This window comes from Piliocolobus tephrosceles, chromosome 13 (genome assembly GCF_002776525.5).
Source record: "Piliocolobus tephrosceles isolate RC106 chromosome 13, ASM277652v3, whole genome shotgun sequence".
Lineage (NCBI taxonomy): Eukaryota > Metazoa > Chordata > Mammalia > Primates > Cercopithecidae > Piliocolobus > Piliocolobus tephrosceles.
In genome coordinates, this window is record NC_045446.1 from 57301155 (window position 1) to 57315188 (window position 14034).

A 14034-nucleotide genomic window follows, 5' to 3' on the forward strand; every position below is an offset into this window, starting at 1 on the left:
ATTGGTGTTACTCATGCCTTCCTTTGTGCACTGCTGTTCCCTCTGCCAGCAATTCCCTTCAGCCCCATAGAAAAGCGTGTCTCCAGTCCCTATCTTTCCTTCAGGACACACCTCAAATGCCACCTCCTCAGCAAGCCAGGCCCTCCAACATCTTTCTCTGAATATTAACTGTATCTTCTCAGCAGTTACTACTATCTGTTTGAGTAAGGGGGTACATTTCTTAAGTTCCATTCAGTCAGGGGACATGTCTGTTCATCTTGTGGTCCCATCATCACCATTCTCAGCATAGAGGACAGTTCAAAAATTATTTAGAGACTGAAATAATAAATACTGTCATAAGCCTACTGATTCCACAGTACTTGAGAAGTATGCTCTACCTCTGCTGCTAAAAGATAGGTTTCCCCAGATCCAATGGGCCAGTTCTGACCTTGGGGTTCCATGGCCACTCTTCCTACCATTCTGGCCAGACTCCCTCCTTGCCACCCAGACCAAGACATGCTGCTCAGGCATCCACATTGCCTAACCACAGCAACCCTCTCCTCCCATACACCACACCCCACCCAAAACCTCAGCCTACTTGAATGAGGCCCTGGTACCCACATCCTTTCCTTGCCTCCCCTCCCAGGGATGGAACCTTGCTCACTCTATGGCCCAAGCTGCAGACAGTCAGATTTCCCAGGGTAAGGTAGGTATAGAAGGGAGTGATTCAGGAGGATATTCTTGTGACCAGTGTCCTCCTGGATCACTCCTTTCTATACCTGCTATGCCCTCCAGGATGCTGTGAACCCAGCTGTTTCACACCACATGCCCTGGTTCTCCAGGTCTCAGGATGGTGTGTTCTCAAAATCTTCAAGGGATGGTAAGTGAGTCTACAACAGCTCTCAGACCACAGTCAGGTGGCTGGGCCAAGGTAGGCATCAGCAAAGAATATACACAGTCCAGTCACTTCTTGGGATCATAGTCTCATTTTCAGCCCACAAAGACATTTGCTCAGAGCCTTTCCCTTCTCCCAGCCCTTGTCACTAAGTGGGATGTTCAGCCTGTGACTTGGGATAGAGAAGCTTCTGCACAGCTTTAAGGCTGCTCTTTCCCCAGCCTCCCACCCTCACTCCAGCCTACATCTGCTGCAAGTCATTTCTGCTCAGAAGCCACCAATTATTCCCCACTGCTGACAGGGTAAAGTCCAGCTTCTTAGTTTGGCATTCAAGTTCCTTTTCCCTTAGAGTCCCAACTTCTTTCTTTGACTTTTAACAACGGGAAGAATCTAGTTAAGCGGGTTTCCTTATGATTTCTTGATCCCACTTCACTCACTTGTGCTTCTATGCCTTTTACTTACTTGACTGACCAGGGATCCCCAGAGAGCCTTTTCTCCCAGCTTCCCAGGATCCCACCCCAGTTGGTTGATCCACAAAGCCTTCCCTTTGCCAAAATTTTACAGCACTTTAATTAGACCTATAATCTTTCAGTACACCCTCCTCCCTGTTATTTCATAAACTCCTCTCTAGTCAATACTGCTTGAATAATACCCTTTGCAGGTAGACTCCAATATCTGCTCTAAAACAGCTGTTTGGCCCTAGAGACAAGCTTGAGTTCTTTAAAATTTCTTACATTATGTCAAAGTAGAATCTGCCCTGTCTTTAGTTTTCTTTGCCATCACTACCATAGGCCTTCATCTCTGCCCTCTGAGCAACACAGAACACGCTGCCCCTCTTGCCCACCTGAAAATAGCAGTCATTCCCCTGTATCTTCCTGACTGTCCTTGGGCCCCTCCAAAGCTTGTAAGACAGGGATACCGGCTTTACACACTCCAGGTGTGGCCAGTCTCAGCCAATGCAAGGAAAAGATACTCTACCAAGGTCTAAACCCAGGACTTCAATTAATGTAGCCAGGCTAAGCCAATATATTGGGCTTTTCCACATAGATAGATAGGACACTCACAGAATTGATTTTCAGGGCCTAAGGGCAGGACTTTGCACTTAACCCTGCCACGTCTCATCCAGCTGGTTTGGGCTCTGCGCTGTTTGCTTCTTTTGTCCTGTACGTGGGTGACCAGGCACCTGAATCCAGGCTGTTTTCTACCTTATATACTTCTGCTTCCTGGACTTTCTGCTCACCACCACCATGGCTGCCCTTTCTGTGTCATGCCTGGAAGCCCAGAGCGTGCAACTTCCCACTTGAAATTTCAGGATAAGTCCTCTGGATGATCTAAATATCTCTTGACAAACGATTTCTCTCAGGCTTCCTGAGAAGGGAATAATAGCATTTACTAACTACCTATGATGTGCCAAGCACAAGTCAACATTTCATCTCATCTAATTTTCACAACCACCAAATGAATTGGCCTATTATTGCTCCCATTAAACAGATGAGGAATATAAACCTCAAAGAGGTAAGGAGATTTGCTCAAAGGAGCAACAGCAAATTTGTGTAGAGCTGAGATTTTAATGTAAGACTATAACCCTCCACTCTAGAGCTACCAGGGCCCTCAGGAGTTAGGGAGGCCAAGTTCTCATGCTGGAGAAAACCTGCTGCCTGCCATGATAGGATGAGGGGGCGGGGCAGGCAAGAGGAGTCAGTTTCCTCATCTCCAGAAGCAGGACAATAATACCTGCCAGGGGCATTGTGCCGCACCAGTGAGCAGGCACAGTGAAAACCCAGACAGACACACAAGGCTGTTGTTGTTACCAGGTGAGCACATGCATCCAAGAACCAGATGTCTTGGCTGGTTGGTCACAGGAAAAGCTTATGTAATAAAACTTTTTCATGACATCCAGTCAAGGTCAGATGTCAGAGTCAAGAACTATTCCTGTGCCTTGGTGAAACGTTGAATTAGAAGAATCTGCTATTCCTATCCCAAATCAATTTCCACTCCCTCAGGCCAATCCACTCTCCCACCCCACCCCTTCCCTTTTCTGCCCCCATTGCTCATAGAATTCAGAGTTTTGAATACTGAATTCGAAACCACACATCCCAATGTGCCTGATCCTGATCTTCCCCAGGCCCCATCCAGTTTAGCATTTATGTGCCTCCTTTCACTTTCAAAAGTGTTCAGTTTGGACAATAAATTACATTAAATCTAATACCTTCAAAAATGTCTTTACTTCTCTGGCACCTGTTTCCCATAAAATGGGAATAACACTACCCTCACCTCAGGAAACAAGCCATTTGTCAAACCCATCAAAGTTGCAAGTTCTGCTCTATCCTTTCCTGTGGAAGAAACTTTCTGTGGGGCCAGTCTACACCTCCACTGCCTCCATGAAGCAGTCCAACATTGAACTAGTTATTCATGCAAAAACGTCTTTGATTTGGAGGGAACATGGACTTGCATGTTGGGAGAAGGAAACTGTTGACCCTGAAGATAGAGGCTTTCTTGCCTAAGCAGGCAAGAAAGAGGTAACCCATTTTTGGTCTTCCTAAGCTTAAGCTGTGGCTCTACCCACTCTCTGTCCCCCTTGTCCCTATAACAAACCTCTTGATTCCTACACAACTCACACACACACACGCGCATGCACACACACACACACAGTTGTCAACCAAGTAGTTCCTTTTGGCAGAGTTCTCTGAACCTTTCACCAGAAGCAACTTGGAGAAGTTTGCTAAGAAGGCCTCTTGGGATAACCAGTGCAGTCACAGGAGTGGCCCTCCAGGTCAGAGTGAGAGGCCCAGTTGCATGTGATGGCTGCATTTCAACCATGCACACAAGTCACTGTGGAAGTGTAACTTTACCCTGGAGAGCAGGGGCAAGAGTATCCCCACTAAACATGCCTCATTGGCATCCCTAAGCAGGCAGAGAAATCCTGAGATCTGGATCATCTCCTTCCCTATTCCCAAGAGGAAAGAGACATACCCGAAGCAGAGCCACCTAGGAACACCGCAGTAGCCATAGGCCAGGGAAGAGGCAATGTAGGATCTAGTCCCCATAGCCTCCCTTGGGCTAACAAATTCCTTCCTGGAGATGCATTAGAGGTTCCTCCACCCACCTACTTTCTAAGAAATGGGAAGCACAAATCTAAGTCTGTAATCTGTGCAATTTGTGGAGTCCCTGACACTTTACCATGGGTGAGCAGGCTCGTGCACATATTTTGGCCTTAATATGAAAAACAGAAACAAAAAACCTTCAGAACAAGATGAGATATAAACTGGCAAGACCCCACTACAAAGCTCAAAAGAAAAGGGGAGGCTTGACAAGTTTTCCTTCAACATTGGCTCCCACTATTCTTTGTGTATACGTTTTTATTTGGCAACTAACACATCTCAGACAATAATCCAAATGTTTCACATTCATTAACTCAGCTCTTCCTCAAGAAATAGAAGTGACCACTGTGTCAGCATCCATGGCAAAGACAAGACTCCATCCTGGGAGGCTGGAGGCTGAGGAGCCTGGCTGGGCAGAGAGGTGTGGAAGGGAGGGGTGAGGAGGATTGAGGAACTCCAGCCTCAGGGCCACTGAGTCTCCCCACAGCAGTACAGATTCTAGATAAGATCCTCACTCTTCATCTGACAGCTGTAGCCCTCATCTAGCCATCTGAGTCCCTGATCCTGACTCTACACTGGCCCCTGCTTGGATGAGGTCCTCATGGCTGGCTGCCTTCCCTAGCTAGCTGTTCCCTGAACCCAATCCCCACTCCAACACTATAAGAGGCAACTTTTCATGAACTGGCTGGATGTGTCCCTGAAGTTTGGGTCGATGAGGTGTTTGGGTCTTGGAATACAACTTTCCACGGAATTGATAAATTAATTGGTGGTTACATTCCCAGAAGAAAATAAATACACATGTGCCCACATTGAGCATAATAAGTATAAGAGCGCTGATACCCTAAAAGTACTTCGTACCTCCCATCAGTCCCACATACAGCTAGGTCACAGGGCAAAAAGGAGGCCCCATGAGCCTCAGGCCCCCATGACATTGGCAACCAGCAGACATTTCCCATCTGGGTGCTTGACCTATAAGACTCCAGCCTTAGCTGTTCTGCAGGCTGAATTCACCCCAAACCTGGTCTCATTCCCATTTTTCATTGCCTAATGGAATCTCCATCTCGACCTTCTGGCAGCTCTCCTCTGTCTAAACTCATGCGCTACAGAAGATAGAAGCCCAGGCCATAACGCCAGGAGGCCTGAGTTCTACCACCAACAGCTAAGTGATCTTGGGTAGGTTTCTTTGGGCTTTACCATTCTTTCATGGGTAAACATATAAAGGGCAAGTAAGAAACTACCCGAGACTCCCTTCTGATTCCAAAAGAATCAACCATTTCACTTCCCTTCCCCCTTCCATGAAGTGCCTCCATGCTTTCATGCTATTAACAGTTGCCTCATTCTTCTCCCAGCAAACTAACACACAATGTCAGTATCCAGTTTGACTCTTTTCTTTCTCCCTCAAACACAATCAATCACCAAATCCTCCCAGATTTCTTGGCATGCTCACTCGCCTCTGCTCCCTTCTCTCTATTCCTACTGCCATTGCTTTGATTTAGGTCCTGAGCTACCTCAATGGGTTATTCTAACAGCCTGTGCTCATAAGAAGTTCCTCCCTGTCCCTCCAACCTGCCCTTCCCAGCCAGAATCATCCTGAACAAACAGTTTTACCTTGTCTTTTCCATACTTGAGTATGGAACCTTCAATGTCATCAGAATAAAATTTAAATTATATAGCTCCAACTTTCAGGGCCTTCCATGATCTCTTCCCAGCCTGAGATTCCATCCTCACCTCTCCCAGTGTCCACCCAACCCCCTGACTCTAGCCATGTGGGCTCACTCTTCAGTGGGCCTGTCCTTCCGCCCAGTCTTTCAGTTTCTGCTCCTGTTCCTTCTCTCATCTACCACACGAAATAACCAGCCCCTTTCCCTCTTTACTGAGGTAAACATTGCAAAGCCAGCCAGCTTAAGGCCCATATCTACCACAGACTCTTCCTGAACATCTGCTAACTGTGAGGCCACACACAACAGCTGATAGAGCCCTAAAGCAGCTCAGAGTTTGGAGGGGTATGGACAGAGACATACACATAAAGTGATGAAATAGCATCGCAGATCTTTATTTGATGTGATATGTATGTAACAGAAGAGTAAAAACGACTTAGGGGCAAGGGGATTTCAAGAATTTGATCTATATCCTGAAGGATTAATAATCTTATAGAACAGAGACAAAAGGGCTTTCTGGGAAGATAAAAATAGTGTATGCAAAGGCAGATAGGCACAAAACAATAGAAATTATTCAGCTTCTCAGTTTGGGGAACAGTAGAGATGCAGCTGGAGAGCTAAAGTAGGGCCCACCACTGCAGAGACTTGAATGCCATACAAGGATGGTATATTTTATCCTATCAGAGAGACAGTCCTATACACTTCTGTGTCTAGGCCTCCCATCTACAGTTATGTTAGGGGTCATGATTACTATGCAACATAGAATAGGGTGATTAAAAGCATCATGCACAATGAATGCTCAGCTTTCAGTGTGCATGAATGTGTACATATGAACAGGACAGAGAGAGGAAATGAAAGTAAGAATTACAAGGGAGAACCACGCCAAGGACTGTAAGGCAAACAGAAATCATACATTTGCTGAAGACAAAGCTCAGAATCAGCAGTCCCCTGGAACTTGAGGCGCTAAGGAGATCTGGACCTAAAGTTAAACAGATTGTTCTAGGACAGCCTCTTTTAGAGGATTATTTACCAGATGAGTGAGAGATAAGAATGAAGCTTGTGAAGATCCACAAAGTCAAACAAGACTTGACTTTAAGGGTATATAAAGGATAAAGCCCACCTTCCCCAGAACTACACATAGATTCCATGAAGACAGAGACACATAGGTGCCATCAAGCATTGGAACCAAAGAATGATACTAAGAAACATAAAGTTCAAGAGAAGTGGAGCTCCTCTGAAGAAGAAGGAAGCAGGAAAAATAGTGACTCAGGAATAAACAAAGCTGCCAAAAGTTTCAGCCTAGTTGTGCCCACACCAAATGGGGACTGAATGTCACATCTTGAATGGGGATGAACAGGCTGTAGAATGGAATAAATGTTTAAATACCTTATCAGTTGTGTTTATATTAGTACTTCCTTCTTATATTTTCCATTAGGATATCCACCAGAGGATTTCAAACAGGACAGCATCATGAACAGCTTTGGATTTCCGGGGGAAAAAAAAAGATCTTAGGGCCAAGTAAAAAACCACTTCCAAACTGAAAGATTCTCCCTGGGATCTGAAAGCTTGAAGAGATAAGTAACTCCTCTCTTCTCAGGCCCAGTCCCAAGGCGCAAGGCCTACCTGTACTAGCAGCCTGTGTCAGCAAGACAGCAGAAGCAGGAAGAGAGCCAGCCGGAAGACATCCACCCTGCCTGGAAGACACGTATCCCCTGAAGATCAAGAGGTGGGCCATCTGGGTACCGCCTAGCAGCTACCGCAGACTGAGACACTTCTTGTCTACAGGAGACTATAAAACCCCTACCCCATCCTCATTTGGTGCTGATGCCATTTTAGGCCTCAGCCTGCCTGCACCCAGGCACTCATTAAAACAGCATGTTGCTCCCGTGTTATGTGTTGGGGTGCTCTTGGGGTTTGAACCAATACAAGAACCTTTCATCTGGTGCTGAAATCTGGGAAGGGCTTGGGTCTGTGTCCCCCGTGGACCTACCCCTCTATGCTGGAAAGCAGGCCACAGCAGCTGAACAAAGGAAGCTCCCCAGCCCCTCTGTGCATGCACGTTGGTCACTGATCTCGCCTACTGGTAAGTTTCTCTGGGAACCCAGTTAACAGGGAAAAATCTGCTCGGTCTCTCTTGGTTTCTCCAGTCCAAAAATTCAACCTTGGTCCAAAAAGGCCCCAGCGTGTGCCAGGCACTCACTGATCATCTGGTCTTAGGGGGACACCTCCAAACCATTTGACCCGGTTCCAGGAACGAAAAAGACAGTGGTGACGATTGCTCCTTTTATCGTCTCCATCCGGCCATCCAGGACCATCTCCTTCTTCCCTGTTCTCCTGTGCCTACCCTCCATTATGGGAAACTCCTGGTTCTCCATTCCAAAAAACAGCCCTCTAGGCTGCCTCATAAAAAACCTGCAAACCTTAGGCCTCAGGCAAGATATCCGCCCTAAGCGCCTTGTCTATTTTTGCAATTCAGTCTGGCCACAGTACAAATTAGGTCACGGTCCAAATGGCAGGCAAATGAAACATTTGACTTTACAGTTTTAACTAATTTAAGCAATTATTGCCAACGACCAGAGAAATAGGGAGAAATTCCTTATGTCCAGACCTTTTTGCACTCAGATCACAACCCGACCTCTGCAATTCTTGCTTACCTGTTCAAATCCTTCTCTATTCTCGCCATCCTAATCGCCTTTCTCCTCCCAACCCTACCTCTTTTTCCCCGTTAGATCCAGCACACTGCTGTCCAACCCTCTCAGACTCTACCTCTCCTCTCAACCATCTTCTTTAACCCCACAAGCCTTCCTCTTTATCTTCTCAGCCGCCATCTTTCCAGTCACCATCTTCTCAGCTGCCATCTTCCCAGCTACCATCTTCCCAGTCAGCAGTACCCACTTCTTTTCCTATACCGTCCTCTCCTGAGGACAACTCTAGCATTATTTGTACTCATTCTCCTTCCTCACTGCCCTCTCCTGAAGCCTGTAAACCCATCCCGCCACCTTATGCCCCTATCTATCCTCCACTGCCTATCAACTCAAATCCCCTTCCCCCTTCAAACCCTCAGCAGGAACCACTTCCGGCTTCTTCCTTCTCTCCTGCCCATACTTGCTCGAGTGCCATCTTTGGTTCATGCCCCACCCTCACTTCAGCACCAGTGCTAGAGTGCCTCCTTTGGGAAGTAGCAGGAGCTGAAGGTATTGTTAGAGTTCATTTTCCCTTCTCCCTAACTGATCTCTCTCAAATTAACAAAAGACTCGGTTCATTTCCAGAAGACCCTACCTCTTATATTAGGGAGTTTCAGTATCTTACCCAGTCTTATGAACTAACTTGGCATGATCTCTACGTTGTCTTCTCTTCTACCCTCACCTCAGAAGACCAGGACCGTATCTGGACCCTAGCTTAGGTGTATGCTGATACAGTTCATCACCAAGCTCCTGCCAAGCCTACTGGTGCAGAGGCAGTCCCCAACCAGGCCTCCCACGGGGATTATCAAGACAGGGCCTCTAGATGCTGCCATCGAGACCACATGATTGTGTGTCTTCTTGCAGAACTCAAAAAGGGTACCCATAAAGTGGCAAACTATGAAAAACTTCCAGAAATCACCCAAGCTCCTGACAAAAACGTAGCCCTTTTTCTCTCTCGTGTAACTGAAGCCATGAGAAAATATACCAACCTAGACCCAGCCAGCCCAGAAGGAACCACTATCATAAACCTTCGGTTCATCTCCCAATCCATTCCCGTCAAGCTTCAGAAGCTTGACGACGGCCCTCAAACCCCCACAACGAGACCTTCTTAATTTAGCCTTCAAGGTCTTTAACAATCATGATGAGGAAAGTAAAAGGCAAAAACAGGCAGAGTTTCAAATGCCTGCCTCCACCATCAGGGGCCCTGCAGGCCCACGGGGCCACAGCTCCACACAGAAGCCTCCTAGCAATCCACCTCCACCTGGTGCCTGTTTCAAGTGCGGCAATGAAGGCCACTGGTCCAGACAATGCCCAAACCCAGGTAAGCCCACTAGGTTGTGTCTCCTCTGCAGAGGACCCCACTGGAAGTCGGACCATGAGCAGCCCCTGCAAGGACCACCCCCATCCCTTCCCGAGCAGGCCAAAACCGCCTACTCGGATCTTGTCCGCCTTGCCAGTGAAGACTGATGGTGCCCTGGAATGGATGTCCCGGCAACTACCATTGCTTCATCCGAGCCAAGGGTAACCCTGATGGTGGCAGGTAGGCCAGTATGTTTTTTAATTGATACCTGGGCAACCTACTCTGCTTTACCTAATTTTTCAGGACCCACCCAGTCCTCCCACGTCTCTGTTGTGGGAATTGATGGACAAGTCTCCAAACCCCGAGCCACCCCTCCACTTTTCTGCCCCCTGCACACCTTTTCCTTCACTCACTCTTTCTTAGTCCTGCCCTCATGCCCAACTCTGCTTGTAGGCAGAAACATCCTTTCAAAACTCCACACTACTCTCCACTTCCACGTTCCCTATAGTACCCAACACATCAACCCAGACCCCTCCAAGGCTTCTAATTTTCTTCTACTCCTGCAACCTCCCACTCTAAAACCTGCAACCTTTCCTTATCCCCCATCTGTAGTTAACCCCGCTGTTAGGGATACTTCCACACCCTCAGTCGCAAAACACCACACCCCTGTCTAAAGACCCCACACTATTGAAGTCAATCCGTGCCTCCTAGGCACCACTTCCCAAAAAGCTGAACTCATCACCCTCACTCGAGCTCTCACTCTAGCAGCCGGACAACAGTTCTCTAATTTTGGAAGATTTAAAACCCTGGTAGGGACAGTAATCTTCATCACTGGGTTCCTCCTTTTCCTCCCCTGTGTTATCTCACTAATAATAAAAGCCACTAAAACTCTTGTTGAAACTACAGTTAGCCACCGGACAATTCAGATTATGCTCCTGCTACAGTGACATGATGGATACCAACCCGTCTCTCAAGAATATCCTAAAAATTAAGTTTTTCTTTTTCCAAGGAGCCCATGCCACCCTATGTCACGCCTGAAATAGTTATTGAGAAGGTCACTCCTTATCCCTTTTTACTATAACCAAATAGACAGGAATGAAAGATTCTCCCCGGGGTTTGAAAGCTTGAAGAGATGAGTAACTCCTTCCTTCTCAGGCCCAGTCCCAAGGCGCAAGGCCACTTGTGCCAGCAGCGTGCATCAGCAACATAGCAAAAGCAGGAAGAGAGCCAGCCAGAAGACACCTACCCTGGCCAGAAGACATGTACCCCATGAAGATTGAGAGGGAGGCCGTCTGGGTACCACGTAGCAGTTACATCAGACTGAGACACTTCTTGTTTACAGGAGACTATAAAACCCCTGCTCCGTCCTCATTTGGTGCTGATGCCATTTTAGGCCTCAGCTCACCTGTACCCAGGCGCTCATTAAAACAGCATGTTGCTCCATACCGCCTCGTGTTGTCTGTTGGCGTGCTCTCTGGGTTTGAACTGATACAAGAACCTTTCATAAACTTTACCTTAAGTATTACAGTCTAAAAGCCATACCATTCCTCAGGCCCAAAGCTGAATCTTCCCAGCATTGTTTCTCCCTCCTCACTTGTCGTTCCATCTAATCAGTCTAGAGACTGTCCCATTCCCTAGTCCTCTGTCCTACAGATTCTATCTCTCTGAAGTCTCCCTACTTGTCCCCTCCTCACCACTCTCTCAGGCCCAAAATAAGGCCTCATCCCTTCGACCCTGAATCAGCCTCCCAGTTTCCTATCCAGTCTCGCCGCCCCCACTGTCTTTTTCCCTTGGACTTTGCTTCCCACCACATTGCCAGAACTTTGCCGTTGCAGCAGTGGCCTTCGGATTTGTCAACAGAATCACCTGGGGGAACTTGGTAAAAACATCCCAGAGTACTTAATCTGGACATTTTACAAAACTCCCCAGGCGATTATGAGGCAGTTTGCAAACTGCTACTCTAAATTCTTGCTATACATAGGGAAATGATCAGCAAGCTCCTGGGAATCTGTTAGAAAGGCAGAATGTCAGGTCCCACCCCTGACCTATGGAATTGTAATTTGCATTTGAACAAGATGCCTGCAAGATTCTCAAACTTGTTAAAGTTTGAGAAGCTCTGCTCTACAGTGTTGCCAGACCGTGCACTCCACAGATATTTACTGGATTTTCTCTGTATCAGGCTAGGAATTGGGAGGGTTAAGGACCAAGGTCTTTGACTTTGAGAAGTTCACAGAACCATCAGTCAGTCCCCTGCTGTGCCTTCAGACCAAGTCCAGACTTCTGCACTGGACAGCTGGCACCATTTTCCAGCCTTATCAGCAGCCTTACTGTCTAGCACTCAACATAAGAGCCAAGCTGGACCACTGGCCACTTCTCATGGTGAGTCCATGCCTGCCTGCCCACACAGTTGTCACAGCCCAGGCCACGCTCTACCCATTTCTGCCTCGAAAAACCCAGAAGTGATCCTTTGAGGTCCATCACATAACCCTTTCTTAAAATTATCCCAGATTTCCTGCTCAGATGAAAGACAGGAATTCCCATAACTTTGTTCCTACCGTCTTCATGTCATTGATCTCATTCCACTTAATCTTAAAGTCAAGGTGCATCTCCCTTAGCTACCCAGTAAAGAAGGCATCATGATGGTAAGCAGCTTGTCTCTCCAGTAGCAATAAGCTAACAACTGTCACATCACCAAATCTTAAAATAGTATTACTAATAATTGAAATATGTTAAATAAAACACGGATATATGCAATCAGTGAAAACCTCATCAATCATCCCCATCTCCCACTTCAATGTCAGATATTAATTTAAGCAAAGTGCAAATGGGTTGCCTCTCTCAAGCCAAAGAGAGAAATAATTTATAACACTTAGAGTTTTCCATACACCTATAATAATGAAAGACTGAATATGCTGAAGATGAATTATGTTTAAAGCCCACTACTTTTCTGTAGTTGACCATTTAACTTCACATAATACACTATAAAATTTGAAAAAAACTTCAGATTTGTATTATAATCAATTAAGGAGGGGTTGAGAAAGGAGAGAGATGAAGAGAAAGACAGGAGAGAGATGAAGAGAAAGACAGGAAGCAGACCAAAATATAGAAATGCCTGTCTTAATCCTACCCAAACGCTGGAAGTTCTGTTCTCTAGTTACATAATCTTATTTTCATCCGAGGAAAATCTGCGGGTCTGAAGTCTGATGTGATGAGGTGAAGAGGAGCCCACTTTTAAATAGGACCGTCCCCATCCTGCAATCTACGGGGAGGCAGTGGTTTTAGATTTTGAAAAGCGTGCTGTATTTTTGCACTTACACTACAGAACTGGCTTTAGCCGAGGCGCTGCATCTAGACACAGGCTGTGTCCAACAGAGAATTGCCTGGGCTGACAGACCTAACGCTTCCGCAACCTCCTGAGGCTCCCTAGTCCACGCCGCTGCTCCCCGGGCTGAGCAGGGCTGAGACGCGCAGCACAGAATTCAGGGACCCCACCTCCCTGCGCATCTCCAGGGCCACGCTGGCACCTGCAGGAGTGCGGACTGTCCGCTGATCCCAGGCAGGGTGGGGTGGAGATTCGCAGCCAACCCACAGGAGTTCTGCCCTCCTCCCAGGCTTCTGGCCAGTGGAGTTGCAGAAGGGTCCCCGTCCTCGAGCCTGGGACACGCTCCGGGGCTCACGGAGACACTGACCCACACGCCCCCGTGGTTCGTAGCTCTGGGGGCGCTCCACTCCCCAGGCAATGCTCCCGACGGGGATCCCAACCCCGACCGCGCGGCGAGCCCGGGGTGTGGGGAGAGCCCACTGACCTGGGTGCTGGGCCGCGGCTCCTCTCCGGGCGGCTCAGGTGTGCGGGCCGCTCCCGTGTCCCTCACACCTTCAAACATGAGAGCCCAGAAGCGAGCGACAAGCCACTGGCCCACCGACCAACTGCCGGACCAAGCGCCCGACCAACCAGCGAACCGACCGCAGACGCCGGGGCCGGCGCTCACGTGACGGGGCGGGGACCTGAGGGAGGCTCTTCCCGGAGCGCCGCGCCCCCACCCCGGGACCTGCCACAGGGACCACCCTCTCGGGCACCGAGGAAGCCTGCTGGGACCCGTCCGCCAGAGTTCCTGTTCCCCGGGGACCGGCCTGGTCAGCCCTGCCCCTTCGAACCTGCCTCGTCCCCACCCTCTGGGCCGCGCGTCCAGGCACCAGCCCCGCATCTCTCGGCGGATCGCGCCCCCTCCCGGGAGCCCCGCCCCGCCCCGCCCCGCCCCGCCCCGTCCCGTTCGCCGCACCTCCTCCTCCGCACAGCTCCGGTTGCTGGGAGGCCCGGGTGGGTCCCCAGCGCTCTGGCTGCTAGTATCCTGGGCTTCTCCAGCCCTTCAGCGCCGTTCTCCGGTCACAGGGAATGAAAGCGAGGAAGAAGGAAACT

General features: G+C 48.4%; 1 protein-coding gene across 5 annotated transcripts in view; it reads right to left on the reverse strand.

The window, feature by feature from the left end:
• Positions 1 to 13800, reverse strand: part of PPFIBP2 (PPFIA binding protein 2) — a 143699-nt gene extending 129899 nt beyond the window's left edge. For all 5 annotated transcript variants that reach the window (XR_002725850.3, XM_023190011.3, XM_023190005.1 and 2 more), the window contains exon 1: positions 13424 to 13800. The gene's annotated coding sequence lies outside the window, so the exon portion shown is untranslated. The remainder of the gene's footprint in view (positions 1 to 13423) is intronic.
• Positions 13801 to 14034: the final 234 nt, after the last annotated feature.